Here is a 15838-nt window from a genome sequence, read left to right on the forward strand (position 1 = left end):
ATTGTAGATCGCGAATCGAACCACTATATATTAGAAACAATCGGTCAAAACAAAAACTTTCGCCAAAAACTTTGTTTATTTTTTATGCGACAATTATAAAAATAACTATGCCAAATTTTTATAAAGATCGGACAACCATTTGTTTAAGGAATCATCGATAACTTCTTAGTTCCTTCTGAGACTATCAACAAACTAGGTCATTAACCTAATCTATAATACTGGCAAAGTTAATTAAAATCGGATGACTTTATGATACACCCGTAATCGTTAGTTTTTTATCTAAAGTGCTTATCCGTTTAGACGATTCGAGGAGAAAGAAACGTAAGAAAATAACTTATAAGGGTATACAAACTTCGGTAAGGCAGGAGTTAGCTCCGGCCCTCTGGTTTTTTTCTTTGATACGTGTGTGTGACTAATACAGCGCAGCCGCTCATTTACTTTGCGCTCGATTTCGCTCACTTGTTGTTGTGAACATAGAAGAACCAATACACACAATCACAAGAACATGCGCCTGTGTGTGAGTGTGTTATGAAAAAAAAAAAAAAACAACAAAAAGCAAAGTACTCAGTACCGCGCCATGTCGGAGCGCTATCGTACAACCTGTACCTGTTGTATCCACCCAGGCAGCAGCGGCAGCAGCAGCAGCAGCGGAGAGACAGAGACAGAGCGAGAAAAAGAGATGGGGCGAAAGCGAAAGAGAAGATAAAATGATTTCGAGATTTTGTGGAACTGGTTCAATTTTAGTTTCCTGCGTTTTGGGTGGGGAAAAACAGCTGATGCATAATCAAATAAATGTATTCGATGCGAACTGGATCGTCTTCAAGAATCCCTATATAAATATAGTGACAAGTCAATTCATCAAGTTAATAATATGCATATAGACATATTTGATACAACCCAAAAAAGATATGATCCTTTAGATATCAGATTATTAGTAGGTTGATAGTATGTAGACTCTGTAGATTGTTTCTGGATATCCATAATCCTTAAGGTATGTTTTGGAGAAACGCTTTAAGTTTGGGATCAATCCATATTACTTCTAAAAACTCCTTGAAAACGCATAACTCCTGGGTCTGAAGATTGAATATTGTTAATGAGACTCTAAAAGAAGAATATGGACAAACTCAATAGATGAATATATTTGTCTGTTAAACAGTATTAATGATCTCCTATATATAGAAAACCTTTAGATATGAATAATTTGCATAATTGATGGTTTAACTAGGGGCTTTAAATTTTGAATAATTGGACAATTTGGCAACATTGTGAAATGATTGAAAACACAAAGTTTAAAAGTTAATTGTCTCTCTATAGATTTAGAGGCAGTTTAAACTATCTTTATATAATTAAGGACTATAAAGAATATTGATTATTGTATTTGTGGTATTAAGGATATGGGATATACAAATGCATTAACTGGGCTATCATTTCCTAAAGGTCAGTTAATACACTTGATTAAGCCACACTTGATGCACATACTCACACACTGACACACACACACACACACATCTGTACGTTAATTAAATTAATCATTAATGAATTGGGTAAATTTTGATGACAAATCTTACCGGAATAAATGATAATAAAGTGGCAATCGTTTTTATTATTTTTTTTTTCTTTTTCTCTGTTTTGTGTTTTATTCTTGATTTGCTTTTGTTGTTTTAGTAATACAATAGAGTTAATGGTATAGGTGGAGGACAGAATGGACAGAAAGACAGTCAACGGTGGGATGGCGAGGGGTGAGGAAGGAGCAGACAGACAGAAAGACAGATGTCTGTTTGTCACTCTGTACTGTGTGTGTGTGGGTGTGTGTACGAGAGTGGCAAGCATGTTAAACAAGTAAGAGTAGGCACATACATACATACATATGTATCCGTGTGTATATAGATATATGTATATGTATCTGAGACTATTGCAGCAAAAGCTTTTTTTTTTTTTTTTTTTTGTCGCCAGACTCCAAAGACTTTGTCATCAGCTGCAGGTGGAGTGAAGGAGTAAAAGTAAATGCACCGGGTCAGCATATCCACACAAAGATACATACATACATACATACATACATATGTATATCTTTGTATATTTGAAGTGTATTCAAGTTTTGGGTTGACCAACTGATGATAATGATGAAGGAAATGGGCGGCCAAAGCGTCTGATCTTGTCGCGCTTATTGTTAGATGAAGGGAACAAGTTTTTCTTTCATAACCTGACCCTCCCCGCCCTCCACTAGCTTTCATGCCCCTGCCATTGATCTGTTAACTTTTTCCCCTCTAACCATGCGCTCTCTCTCTCTCTCTCTCATTTTGTTTCGCTGTCTCTGCATCTGTGTGTGTGTCAGATGGCAGAGAGAGTGGCATACAGAGACGAAGCGAGAGAGCTGGAGCTTTACATCTCTCTGTATACATTCCCCCCACCAAAGACTAGGCTAAAAATGCGATCGATCTCCTAACAGCAGCAAACTCTGTTAGTTAACAGAAATTTTTGAAATATTTCCACCATGAGTGTGCGCCACTGACAACAGAAGAGACCAGACCAAGCGGTAGCCAATTGCTGTTGCTGTTGCTATTGTTGTTGTTGCTTTTTGCTGTCGGCATGCTTTTGAATTAGCCAAGTTTTGTATGGGGAAATGTTGGTCGATTGGTCGTTCGATCGGTGGGGGACAACAACAACAACACAACAAGAAAATAGAAAACAAATATATTTCGAATTCAATTCTACGAAAACATTTAAAAAGTCTTTTAATTATTATATCTACAAAATTATAAATAAATTAGCATTATAAGAAACCTTGAATGAATTGAATCTTAACTAAATGTTCACTTTTGAAGTAAACATACATATAAACTTATTTGTAAGATTTATTATAGATTTTTATATTTTAATAGTTTATTTTTCCCAACGTTATTTTCTCATTGGTAATTTTCCGATAATTGCTAAATGCTTAAAGCCATTTTAAGTGAAGTAAGTTGTCGTAACGACTTTGGTATACCATGCATCAAGTAAAACATATTCAACCAAATTAATGTAAAAACAACAACCAAATAGTTAAGTCAGATGACTTGTTATAACAATCCTCTCGAACGACGATCGTTTGATCCGCCCTTAAAGAGTGTTCACTGTACTGTATGTATACATACATGAATTGTGCCATTTCATGAAATTTGATTAACATTTGATGACAATTTCCACAGCTTCACAACTTTATCCACTCATCAAAGTACATACATACATATGCGAATCATGGTGATTCGGTTACAAACGTAGTTATTTGTTTTTTGTAAGCCTATAAGTACGTTTTTTTTCTCCCCCTACATACAGAACGAAACGCACATCCTCCAAATATATGAACATACATATACATACATATACATATATCCTACATGTTATGCATGTGTGTATCTGCGATGTATGTATGTATGTACATATCAGCTGCCATAACAATGATGTGCTGTTCTTCATGAAGTCAACATTTTGCATGAAAGGCAGCAACAATAAATAAAAAAAAAAATGAACGAAAAGACCAGTGAACTAGAAGGGAGCATTATAAAGAGAAACGAATTTGCTTTACCCCTCGAAATTGAAAAAGTGATACCTTTACATTACGTTACCCAACACTAACAGTGTGAAGTAAATACAATTGCTCAACACTAAACTCTAAGAACTGCTTGATTTAATGTTATTCAAATGAAACCAAAATGGAATTTAATCAGTTTGACTTGTAAAACATTTTAGTGAGCTTCTTCTCGAATTGGGTAGAATAGAAAGGGATTAATAGTAACTTGGTAAATGCTTGTAAGCAGTGCAACAACTTACATATTTAATCAATGCAAGAAAATCAGTGGAAGCAATGCAATCAAGCAGAGCAGTCCAGGTACTAAGACAACAGCACTCCAGATCCAATTCGTATCAAAGGTAAACTTGACAGAGATAAATTTCGACAAAACTATGACTAGAGAACACATGTTTTCATCTTGTCGAGGTAACCTAACTATTTGATTCATCATACCCTATTGTTTCCGTCATAAAAAAAACCTCATAAAAGCACAGCAAGTAGCGTGCGACAAGCTGTTGGTGTGCACACACACACATATACAGGCATTTATATGTACAATGTATTTGTATAGAAATTAATAAGTTCCAGTTAAAGACCAACTGAATCATTTGTTGTCGCACAATCGGACAAGCAAACATAAACCACAGATGATGATGATGATGGTGATGATGATGATGAGGGGGCTAAACAAGAGATACAGGGGGGCAGAGAGTATTGGGAGATGGGGTTGGGTTGGGCCTGAGATGCGATGGTAGACAACTTATATGTTATGATGCTGCTCCGGGTGTCTTCTCTTGTATTTGTATAAACATATATATAATTTAATATAAAGCATACGCAGAAACATACATATATATGGGAAAGATGGAGAGAGAGAGAGAGAGGAAGAGGGAGAGATATTATGATTGTATACTATCGCTTGAACTTTCTTGATCTATTTCTTCAGTGGATGACGATTCAACACTGGCAATACTCAGACGATCGCCAAAATGTAAAGCCGAAGATGGAACATCTTTAATAATGTTGCTCGTGGTAGTCGTGGTAGTCGCCCGCTCTATTGCTCCTAATCCAATTGTCATTGATGATGGGATTCCAGTTGCAGCAACGCCCATAACACTGGTCGAAGTATCGATAATTGAATTGCTTGCCGTCACAACACCACCCTGACCCTGATTGGAGTTAATATCGATGGTGCTATACATTCCCTTGCGTAGCTCACCGCGTGGCATGCAAAACGGATGATCATGGAAATCGTTGCTATAGTCAATTGCATAGGCCGTTTGATTGTCATAGGTAAACAGCTGTTCCGCCTTTGGGGCAATGTATAATTCCACTGGTGGCTTCAATATATTAACCACTTGATCCTCTGAAGCGTCAACAGATGATTGCTGATCTGCTTTCTCTTGGTCATCCTGGCCTGAGACCCGAGTTTTACCAAAACTAGGTGGTTTCCCGAGAATCGCATGGGTTATTTTGGTGCCCGTTGGCATACAATCGAATGTCATAAGTTCACTAAACACACAATTGGTAACCGTTGCAAACGATCCAAGAATCTCTTTGATATAACTAGTCGAGAGGCCATGGTAGACATCTGTCCACTTGGATACCGATAGTATACACCACAATTGATAGGCATTCTCACGGAGACATCCACGATGTTTTTGCAAGAAGTCAATGCCAGTTATTAGCATGTAATCATCACGAAACTCTTTGACAATATCAGAATTCTCACTCGACAGTGGATCGAAGGGTCCATCGATGGCTAGTTGTGCAGCGCCCCAGACAAATTCCAGAGCATAGAAATCGACCAGATTGTAATGTTTTCGTGTAACACTCGTGGGCAACAAATAAGTGACAATCAAACGTCGGACCAGCTGTGTATACCGTTCATAGAGCATAAGGGCCGCTGCCACAGTATCCTGGGCCTCCAGAATGCCAGACTTGAAGAGGGCGCATAGGAAAAATACAAACATTAACTCATTACCCGGACCATAGTCCAGGCACGTGGTACTACCAAAGGCTTGTGAAAAGTAATAACCCAATTCAGAAAGAAATTTACACTTTGGATTGAGGGCCTTGTCGAGCAAAAAGAAGGCATTATGATACATGTGCCGCATCCAGGCACGATACGACCGAATGCAACTCTGACGTGTGGATTGGGCCGGTGGCATTTGGGTTCGGAGATTTTTCAATTGCCAGCCAGGCGGCAGATTCTCATTCACCAGGTGCTCGAGACGATTGAAAATGTTGCAAAGCTTTTGCATTTGTTCGCTTATCGGATATTTGCCCCTCATCCTTTGTCCTTGGATGGCAACACTGGTGTTACTTATATATGCCACCACATCGTAATAGGCCCGAGAACGTACCCAACTATTTAGATCCTTTAGCGAATGTATCTTCTTCTCATATTCCACAAAACTTGGAACACTTACGGCCTTCGAAAGGGCCTCCTCGGCATTGGACATTTGTTGGGCGTTCATTTTATTTATTTTCAAATATACATATATTTAGACATATAAGTTGAATAACTAGTCAAAGTTAGAGAGAGAGAATGAGGCATCGATTTTTGGAATTGTCTAAATCTATGTATCTAGATCCGCCCCTGGTTAGACCAAGTTCATATAAAAAATAGTCATTCAACTGTTTGTTCTATTTCCGATTCTGCGTGTTTAAAGACAACATTCATAAATTAAAAATGTTTTATATTTAAGAAAGGGTATACAATAGCTTGCCCGTGCCTATTCATGTGATGGGCACTGTTTGAGGTTTTCAATATAATTTCACCATTCATTCTTCGATTGAATTTTAACTTCCTTTGAGCATTTAAAGTGAATATACCCTTTTTCGAGTACCCGATTGAAGGGTGTTTAGAAAAATTGACCGATTGACAATATGATAACCGAGTAGCGTATGCTTATTACGTTCATGTATGCCTAATCATTGTTGAGGTTTAAGTCGGAAATTTCTATCAATCGTTGACGAGCATTCGTAGACGAAAGTCGTCGTCGTTGCTTGTACAAAATTTAAAGAAAACGGAAACAAATTTATACAGTTTGATAATAAACAAAATAACCAACATTAAACATGGGCAATCCACTGTGGTTTCTGCTTTGGCTAATTATATTCATATTTATCTCATTCCTTGTGGCATCCATCGGAGCAGGTTTCTACGTTTGGACCTATCTATTTTCTCAATGCTGCGACTGCTGTCAGGTAAGTTCTGCGCTGGTCAATCAAATCCAAAGACTCATTGGCCCTTTTCTACTTGGCTTCTAGGGAATTTCCGATTTCTTCCTAAAATGTATGCAATTCCCGGGTTACTGTTGGGTTGCCATGATCCAATGTAAACCGTTGTGCTAAATACGGCGGTTTTCGGGTTTGATTCGGTGCATCCATATCAACCATTGACGAGCTATGTGTGTGTGTGTGTGCATACATATTTAAAGAGATCGTGTATACATATATTGATGTGAATAAACTTATAGTGCCGGCCGATGATAAGCGCACGCCATAAAGTGCCTAAAACAAAAACAAATCACTTACAAAACCCAAAAGCTCAAATGAAAACGAAAACTTTCTAGCAGAATTTTTCTTTTCTATTCATTTTTTTTGTTTTTTTGTTGTTTTTGTTTATGATTGGAGAGTTGAGAGTTAAGAGCGAGCTGACAAGTAAGTAGATTAGCTGCTTGGAAGATAACACAGTTTGGCCAAGCCACACAAACACTTTTAGGCATAGCCATATACCTACAAGAGTCAGAATCTACATTTATAAGTTTTATATGACTTAACCGCCAACAAGTTGAGTGATGTTTATTTTTTTTCGGATGACTAGTCTACGTATCTACATTCGTGGTATACATATATACATATGTATATGTATAAATGTATAGTCCGATAACCAGAGTCCACATACAAAGTTGGGTTGGTTTGGTTGGCAAGAGCTATGCGATCAGTAAACTACAGATAACACCGAGATGTGGCCGAGAAGACGTAACTGATGCAGTGATATGGATAATAAACGGAACAAATCTTGTGAGAATCTAGTAAACCCAATTACCCACTAACCAACTGAACGACATTTACAAAGAATTAGATAGGAGAACATAGACTAAGAGAAAATACATATAGTTTACTACTATTTTTAAACTTAATATTAGTCATATTGACTTTATTGATTACAATAAATCTTTCTTAATGAAACATTTTCCATTGATTGAATTAGGAAATTTGGCTGTGAAATGGGTCATGGGATTTGCTCGTTCGTTTTAGACAGGACAAGTCTGACGTTTGCAAAAGGAGGGCACAAGGCGAAAAGGATATATGTACATACATCCCAAAAACCTCTAGGTCTCAGGTCCCACAAGTACCTTACTCATGGAAAGAATCTAGAAAAAAGTGTAAATCTCAGATCCTGACTCATTTTAGTAGGCCAATTCTTATCCTTGATAACTTTCGATCGATTAAAAAAGATTATTAATATTTAAAAATAAATCAACAAGAACAAATGTACATACATATCTGATTTAACAGAGCTATTCTAGGACCTTGAAGTTGTTAGGTTGGACTCTGTTAAATATTTATAGCACATTTAACATAAAGTCAATCTATCCATCGAATTTAATGTTTTGTGTACTACATCCGAGTGTGTGTGTCTCTGTGTGTGTGTACATTTCCATCGTAAATACCTTGTACATATGCGTACCTTAAACCGCCTAATTCATACTATAATTTGGCGCTTCAATTGCAACCTGAATTTGAGTTTCGAATAAATAAACAAGTGAAGAAAATTTTCAAAAAATTTCGGCCAGATAATTTGAGTACAAATATATATACATATATATATAGGCGTAGGAATCGTAAAAATATATATACATATAGACCTACGTACAGCTGTGGAGAGATCTCTAACATGGAATCGTTTGCCCTGCCTGTTTGTTGTGCGTATGTATGTGTGTATGTATGTTTCTGTATGTGTGTGTGTGTGTGTGTGTGTGTTGTTATTACTATTATTTTTGCAAAAATCTTGAATTTTGTTTGGACCGGCGCCAAATTAGAAGAGGAAGACGCTTTCTGTGCGTCTAAAAATAAAGGAAAATCAAATCGTTGCGCTGCGCTGCGTCGTCCCAAGCGGTCGGCGGTCGGGCAAATAATAGATACATAGATACACTTTATTTTATTTTCCTCAATTTTTGTTTTTCCTTCTTTTCAGAGATTTAAAGTAGATACATAAAATTATATGCATACAGAGACCAGAGACCAGAGACCCGAGAGTAAGAGTGAGATGTAGACGGGGATAGAGAGGAAGATACAGATACAGATACAGATGCGATGGATTGACTGGGTGTGTGTGTGCGTGTGTGCGTGTGTGTATAGTGTGTTATAGTAGAGAACGACCGTGGGCGAATCTACAATCCCCTGCAGCACCATGGCGAAACATAACTAAATGGTTCCATTACCATTAATGAAATAAGGCAAAAACTAAGCCATAATCTGGCGTCTCTCTCTCTCTCTCTCTCTGCCTCTCACTCCCATCCTCACTGTATCTCTCTAGATACACCCACGTTTAGTTAGGCCTATTCCAGGCAATTGTGAAAGAATATATATAGCTATACATACATCTAACATACATTTGTAGTAAGCCTAAAACGAAAGTCTTAATAGTTTGACCCATAACAATATTAAAGGAAGAACTTCTTTTTGATTGAGTCGCAGATCCTCGAGATTGTTGACTATATTAGTAACTACATATGTAGCGGAAGATTCTTCTTACTATATTTCATTTCAGGCGAAACTGTTGAATGTCTGTGATGGGTTTATCGGGTTGATTTACATTTGTATGTGCAAAATTATCAATATTTTTTCGTTTTCATTTTCTCTTTAGTTGATAACAATGATATCAAAATGTGGGCCTGTGTCGGTGAGCACAAATCAAAATGTAGTTGGTAAAAACTGGCGGCCAGCAAATCTGATGCTCTTGTCCATCTCTGTCCATCCATTCTGGCCAACATGGAAAAATACAATGCGAAAAAAATCCAAAAAGGAGCAAAAATTGTGAAAATACAAGCAGCAAGTAAAAATATGTATAAAAGGAATCTGCATTCAATCCATTCACTTCAAAAACGAAATTGTAATACTCTTACCAATCAAATTTTATATGTACATAATATAGCATGTCAGTATAGCAATCCATATCCAAGCATCAATATCAGTGTATCCTTCAAAGTTTGGCTACAATGATTTCTAACTTTCTGGGCTTGTCTGTCTATAGTGCTGACTTTTGTAGTGCAAGAATGACGCATAAGCCGAATATGGGAAATATGTGCAGCATTAATTTTACCGTTTCGGCACAATCACCAGGAGCCCAATACACAGGGCCCGTCCCTAAAGGGTGGGGTGAGGTGGGGTGGGGGGGTGAATTGTACTTTCCAGCTCTACCAATTTCTGAATACCAACTCAGGCAGGACTTTTGCAGTTGCTCTCTGGGATTGGTTTGGTTTGGTTCGGTTTGGTCAGTGGTTGACTTTGCAACTGAGATGAGATGAGATGGAGAATTGAGGTAGGAAATGGAGATGGTTCTGGATGTGGATGAGGATGTGGATGGGTGTACACATGCAATATACACAATCAAAATTCCATTCTGTGTCATGGCTCATACATCCAGAGATTCAGCGTGGCCCAGTTGGGGGTTAGGGGTTCGGGGTTCGGGGTTTGGGTGGCAGTCATTCAGTTAGTCATTCAGCCAAGCATTTAGTCAGTCAACCAGGCGAAGGATGGACATGGAGATGGACATGGACACGGACATGGACCGACTATTTGTCGGTAGAGCATTTCCATTTCGGAAAATCTCACACACACACACACACACAGAGGCAGACAGACAGATAGAAACATTGTGTGTGGGTGAGAGAAAGAGACGGTACCCAAGAGTAAGAGAGAGAGGGAGAGAGTGAGAGATAGGGAGACACAGACAGGAGCAGAGTAAGCGAGAGCTAAAGAAAAAAAATTCCATTCTTTGGGGCATTTCGTTATAAACAAAAATATTTCCAACATTCCTTACTACTCCACGGTTGAATTAAAAAGAAAGAAAACGAGAAACAAAAGCCAACAACAATAAAAACCAACAACAAAATAAAACCAAAGTAGAAGCTAAATATTGTTTGAATTATTCCGATTTTGGCCTTCCATCGATCTAACCAAAATGCATTGCACATTGCAGGACATTCATACAACTCATTGAGCCACCCAATCCACCCCACATTCACACACACACACACACACTTATGTGCATTCATTCAGTCACTCACACCCCCAGCTTGACTTCCCCATGAAACAGTCTGTTCTTTGATATTTGAATTCGGTTGCGAAATTTTTGGTGCGGACGAGTACATTTTTTTTTTTTTTTTTTTGGTTTTTTGTGTTTCTTTTTTTTGTTTGTTTGTTGGGTCTTCTTGGTCCTCTTTGGGCAGCAATCAAACAGGCAGCGGGCCAGACGCCTCTCTCTCATTGTTGTTAATTTAAATGTCCAGCTTTCCAACTGCATTCAACTCCAACTCTTGACAGGATTGGGATGGACCAACAGACACCCATACACTTGGCCAAATATCTGTGTCTCTGTGTTCGCGTGTGTGTGCGCGCGTGTGTGTGTGTATGCACATGTTCACCCACACGCACACATGTTAATTAACAATTTTGTTTGAATTCCAATTTTCAACTGCAACTGAGAAATCGGGAAATGTTTCAATGACGGATTTGCTTACCAAATTGATTACCAAACAGATTCAGCTTGAAAATAAAGCTTCAATTGGGTTTTCATATCGATATCGTTAATATATCGATAGATATCTAAAGCTGATTTTAGATTGAGATAGATTCGTTTTATTAATAATCGATTAATGTTGAATATATCGACGAATATCTCAATCTATACGTTAAACAGATTGATAAATACAAAATCGATGGCTTCGATTGGTCCAAAATATCGCTAAAAACCCCAAACTAAATTATCGATATGTCATAAATAATCGAAATTGCTTTTGGCAACTATCGTTCTTTGTCAGTATATAGATCGATTAATGACAACAAACATTTGTTCGTTTTCTTTAATAGATTGTCTTGATTTGTTTCCCGATAACTCTTGGCTTAGTCCTTTATTGACGAAATCGTTTTGAATGATTGGGAGAAGATGCAGATAAGGGCAAAAGTATGGGAATCAAATGATATACCTTTATGTATGGATTTGTATATATGTATGTTGATATATGTATTTCTCGTTTTTCTTGTTGTTGCCGTTTTTGTTTTTTTTTTTTTTGTTGCATTTCGCATTCTGTTCTGCAATATATTATTTTTTGTGGAATTTCACTTGCATTCGTAATTAACTTCATAATTAATTTGGTCAAATGAACCCCGGACGGGAGCAAGTGCAGCCTCTCCTTTATGTCCATGTTGATTATTGTTGTGGTCGAATTTGATGATGACGATAATGATGATGATGATGATGATGATGATGATGTTGATGGGTCTGTGGTCCCATGTGTTTCGCATTTCTCTCAATGGAGCATTCAAGTGCAGAAATATATTTATTTATTATTGAAAAATACCTTTCATATTTCATATATACCTTGGTTTGTATAACTGTATATATGTATGTACATATGTATGTACATCCATTTGTATGTATATTATATGCTCGTTTGTATTTATATTTCAATTCTGAAGTTAAGTTGCTTATGACACTCTTGACATTACACATCATCGCCAAACAAATGAGCACGTTGAACACGTTCTAGTGAGTGACTGACTGACTGACTGACAGACAGACAGACTGACAATGCGAGACCAGACACACACACACACATACACACAAAACATTTCTCCATATATCCTTCTCCATCACAAGGTGCGAATTTGTGAAATGCTCATTTAATTGATAAGTGCAACAATTTAGCATAATAATAATAAGAGGTAGTAGGCGCATTTGGTAAGTGTGCACATCACAGAGGCCAAAATGGACACGCACACACGTTTTGGGTCAAGAATATTTGCTATCAATATCGAACCACATTATGACAGCACTTAATAGGTTAATTCGGTTTTTTTCTCCTCTCTCTCTCTCTCTCTCGATTGATAACTTCTTTACCAATGTTTAAATATTACTCCAAAGGAAAATGGGCCTCAAAGTAAACTTATGGATGGAATAACTCCTGATGACTCAATTGCAGAATTTATGTCTATAGGGATGGAATATGAAGGAACTTTCAGCCTTAAAGTATGCAATAGGCAATGTAAATTTCCTTCGAAAATCGCTTATATCTTTCTTAGCAAGGAATCTTAAGGATCTTTCACATCGATTCAAACTTTTTTTCACAATAAATATATTCTAATGTCTTTACATTTGAGGAGAGATAAAGAGGGAGAGAGTGACAGTTTGGGAGAGTCAGAGAAAGAAAACCAAAGACAGGGAATTGTTAATGGTTTTTCGTTTTTAGTTGCAAATAAAATTTGATTTTTGGGGGCTGAGCGAAAACATGTTGTCATTTGTGCACGTCTCGAAGACATGTCACCGTGATAATTTAGCAAAGAACTTGCGATTTATTTCATTCGCAGAGAATGAATTGGTGAAAAGTCACATAGTATGCATATGGGTTGTCATCAAATTGTGCACCCACCCACCCGCCGGCACCCCCACATCCAGCAACGACAACGAGGCGATTTGTGTTCCTTGAGGAAAGCAAATTCTAAGCGTCATGAATCATTTTCGCGGACATTACATGGTGAGGCATAATGAAAGAAAGGGTGACATATCAATAGAGTCAGGGGAAGAGAGAGAGTGCCGGGAGGTGGGTGGTGTTAGTGGGGGAGAGTAGTGAATTATGGCCATAAACCAAGAGAAGAACCAAGTGTAACAAAAATAACGCTGACTCTTAGAAAAGCAAAAGAAAAAAAGCTGCCGAGAGCAGCAGAAAAATTGCATTTCAAGTTGAGCTTTAGACCATGGGCTGGCTTATGGTTAGTATCGCTCTCTCTCTGCGGAGGGGGGCAAAACACATGTTGCTACATATGTAGCCCCCCTTCTGCATTCTCTTCCCTCCTCATTTACCACGTGTAAGCGGTCTTGAGTGGGTGCTCATCGCTGACTAATCATGCCCATGCATTTTGCTCTTTCCCCTTTCTCTGCTGCACACCCCTTGGCCTAGTCTAACTCTATCTTTGTGTCTTTGTTGGTGTGTTGCATTATGCTGCTGCCTCTGCCGCTTGTTGCTTGCAACACCTCCTACATAAAACAAAAAACAAGAAACATACGAAAATCATAACCAAAACGAAGGCAAAACTAAAAATTTTGAAACACTTTTCATAAAGACATAAATATTGGAAAAAAAAAAACCAAAATGGTTAAATGCAACAAATGATTGTTGTTGTATAAAGAGCAATAACAACAATAACAACAACAACAAAATGAAAACCTAAACTAAAGAAAAACCAAGCAACATCTGTTACGGTTGCGCAAATTGCGCAACAAACAACGAGCAAGCGCAAGCTTTTGCAGTTTTTTTTGATGTTGCAGTTGCAATTGCAACGCGCTGCAAATGTTGGCTATTTGTATGGGCGGTGGCGGCAGGAGGGGTGAGCGGTGAGTGGGAAGGGGGTAGACTTCATTTCATTTCGGTTGACGAAATACGAGTGCAAGTACGAACAAAAACCAACAACAATAACAAATCCAAATGGAAATGAAAATGAAAATGCGAAAATTGTGCTACAACAATGAAAAGTTGCACACACACACACACACATGCCACAATTATTTCTTAAGAACCCTCAATGCCATGCACTCAATGAGAAGGGGCAAGAAACACGGCTTCATCGTCATAAAGAAGAGCTCGCCCAAGTCAAGATGATTCTTTTTTTTTTTTTGGCTAACCACTTTACGATGGGGCTAATATCAGAAACTAATCAAGGCGTTAAAACCGAAGCTAGTTAATAGGCTTAGGCTAGTCCAAGTCTTTTGATTTCACAAGGGAAAATGAACGCCATCAAATTTTCCATTTGACAATCAATTAATAGATTACTTTATTTGTCTTTTTTGATATCAATTCGTAGAAGTTTCTCTTGTTCAGTCAAATATATTGAAAGCTCTTTGCAAGATCAGGTCAAAATATATCTGCTATAGCTTTCAAAGCCTTATAGAACGTGGTTTTAAGTTAACATCCTTTGGAGAAACCTGCAAAATCTTCGAATATCAATCAAATATTATAAGGAATATTTTGCTTTATTGATTAACTTGAGAATGCCTACGGTCAAAAGGACATTTTGGCCACCGTACCAATCGGTATGGGTTTCCATTGTACATTCTTTAAAAGTCAAACCCACGACCCTGTTTTGTGATTGTACTTCAGAGTCTATATAGAACTATGTCCGAAAAACGTATATGAGAATAGTATGTGGAAATGAAGAAGAAGAGCTCAAAGAGAACCATTGTATGATATTTTCCATTTCGTTTTTTTCTGTTTTTACTGTCTCTTTTTGTTACATTAAGCTTCGAATTGCAACGATCCTTAAAATCTCTATAAGGAGAGGGACATTCGCTAAGCTGGGCTAAAGCAACAGGTAAATCATTCTTTCTCACCCCTTCTCTTTCCTCTTTACCCACTCTTTGCCTTCTTTTATTTCATTTCTAGATACCTTAAAGGTTAGATTTGTTATAGTCGAAACATTTAATTAATTAATGAACCCCCTTTTGATCGATCGATAATGTGATTAACAAATGATGGACACAGATTGCAGATTAGAGAATTTCCTTCTCTCCTCTGAATGGGAACCTCCTTTGACCTTTGACCAATTTGCCGACGCCAAGAAGTCACATCTTTGCCTCATTAAAAAACCAAAACAAAAAGAACCTCGACGTATTGACATTGTTTCTATAATATGGTTTTTGCTGGTTGTTGGACTCCTTTTGCTGATGTTGTTGTTGTTGTTGCTGCTGTTGCTGATGGTGTTGGTGTTGGTTAGTGCGTCGGCATATTCGAAAGTATTTCTATAAACAGACAAAAAGCTTTAAATTTAAGACGCGGCGGCGGTCAGCCCCAACACCGTTTGGCGGCAGCGGCGGCTTTTAGGTTTTTTGTTTTTCGGCGGGATAGCCGGCAAGAGAGTGCGATAAGGGGTTAAGTAAAAAATTTTTTCAAACGAAACCAAAACAGAAATAAAAAAAAACAAAAAACAGCAACGTTTATCGTCGCTACCCTCCCCTTTTGCCCACTACTCTGGGCATTTTGTTTCCGCTCTTTGCCGCCTTAT

General features: G+C 37.8%; 1 protein-coding gene across 1 annotated transcript in view; it reads right to left on the bottom strand.

Moving 5' to 3' along the window:
- Positions 1-15838, bottom strand: part of sd (TEA domain transcription factor 1 homolog scalloped) — a 53423-nt gene that overhangs the window by 28808 nt on the left and 8777 nt on the right. The gene's annotated exons all lie outside the window — the stretch shown is intronic.

This window comes from Drosophila tropicalis, unplaced genomic scaffold (genome assembly GCF_018151085.1).
Source record: "Drosophila tropicalis isolate 14030-0801.00 unplaced genomic scaffold, ASM1815108v1 contig_158, whole genome shotgun sequence".
NCBI lineage: Eukaryota > Metazoa > Arthropoda > Insecta > Diptera > Drosophilidae > Drosophila > Drosophila tropicalis.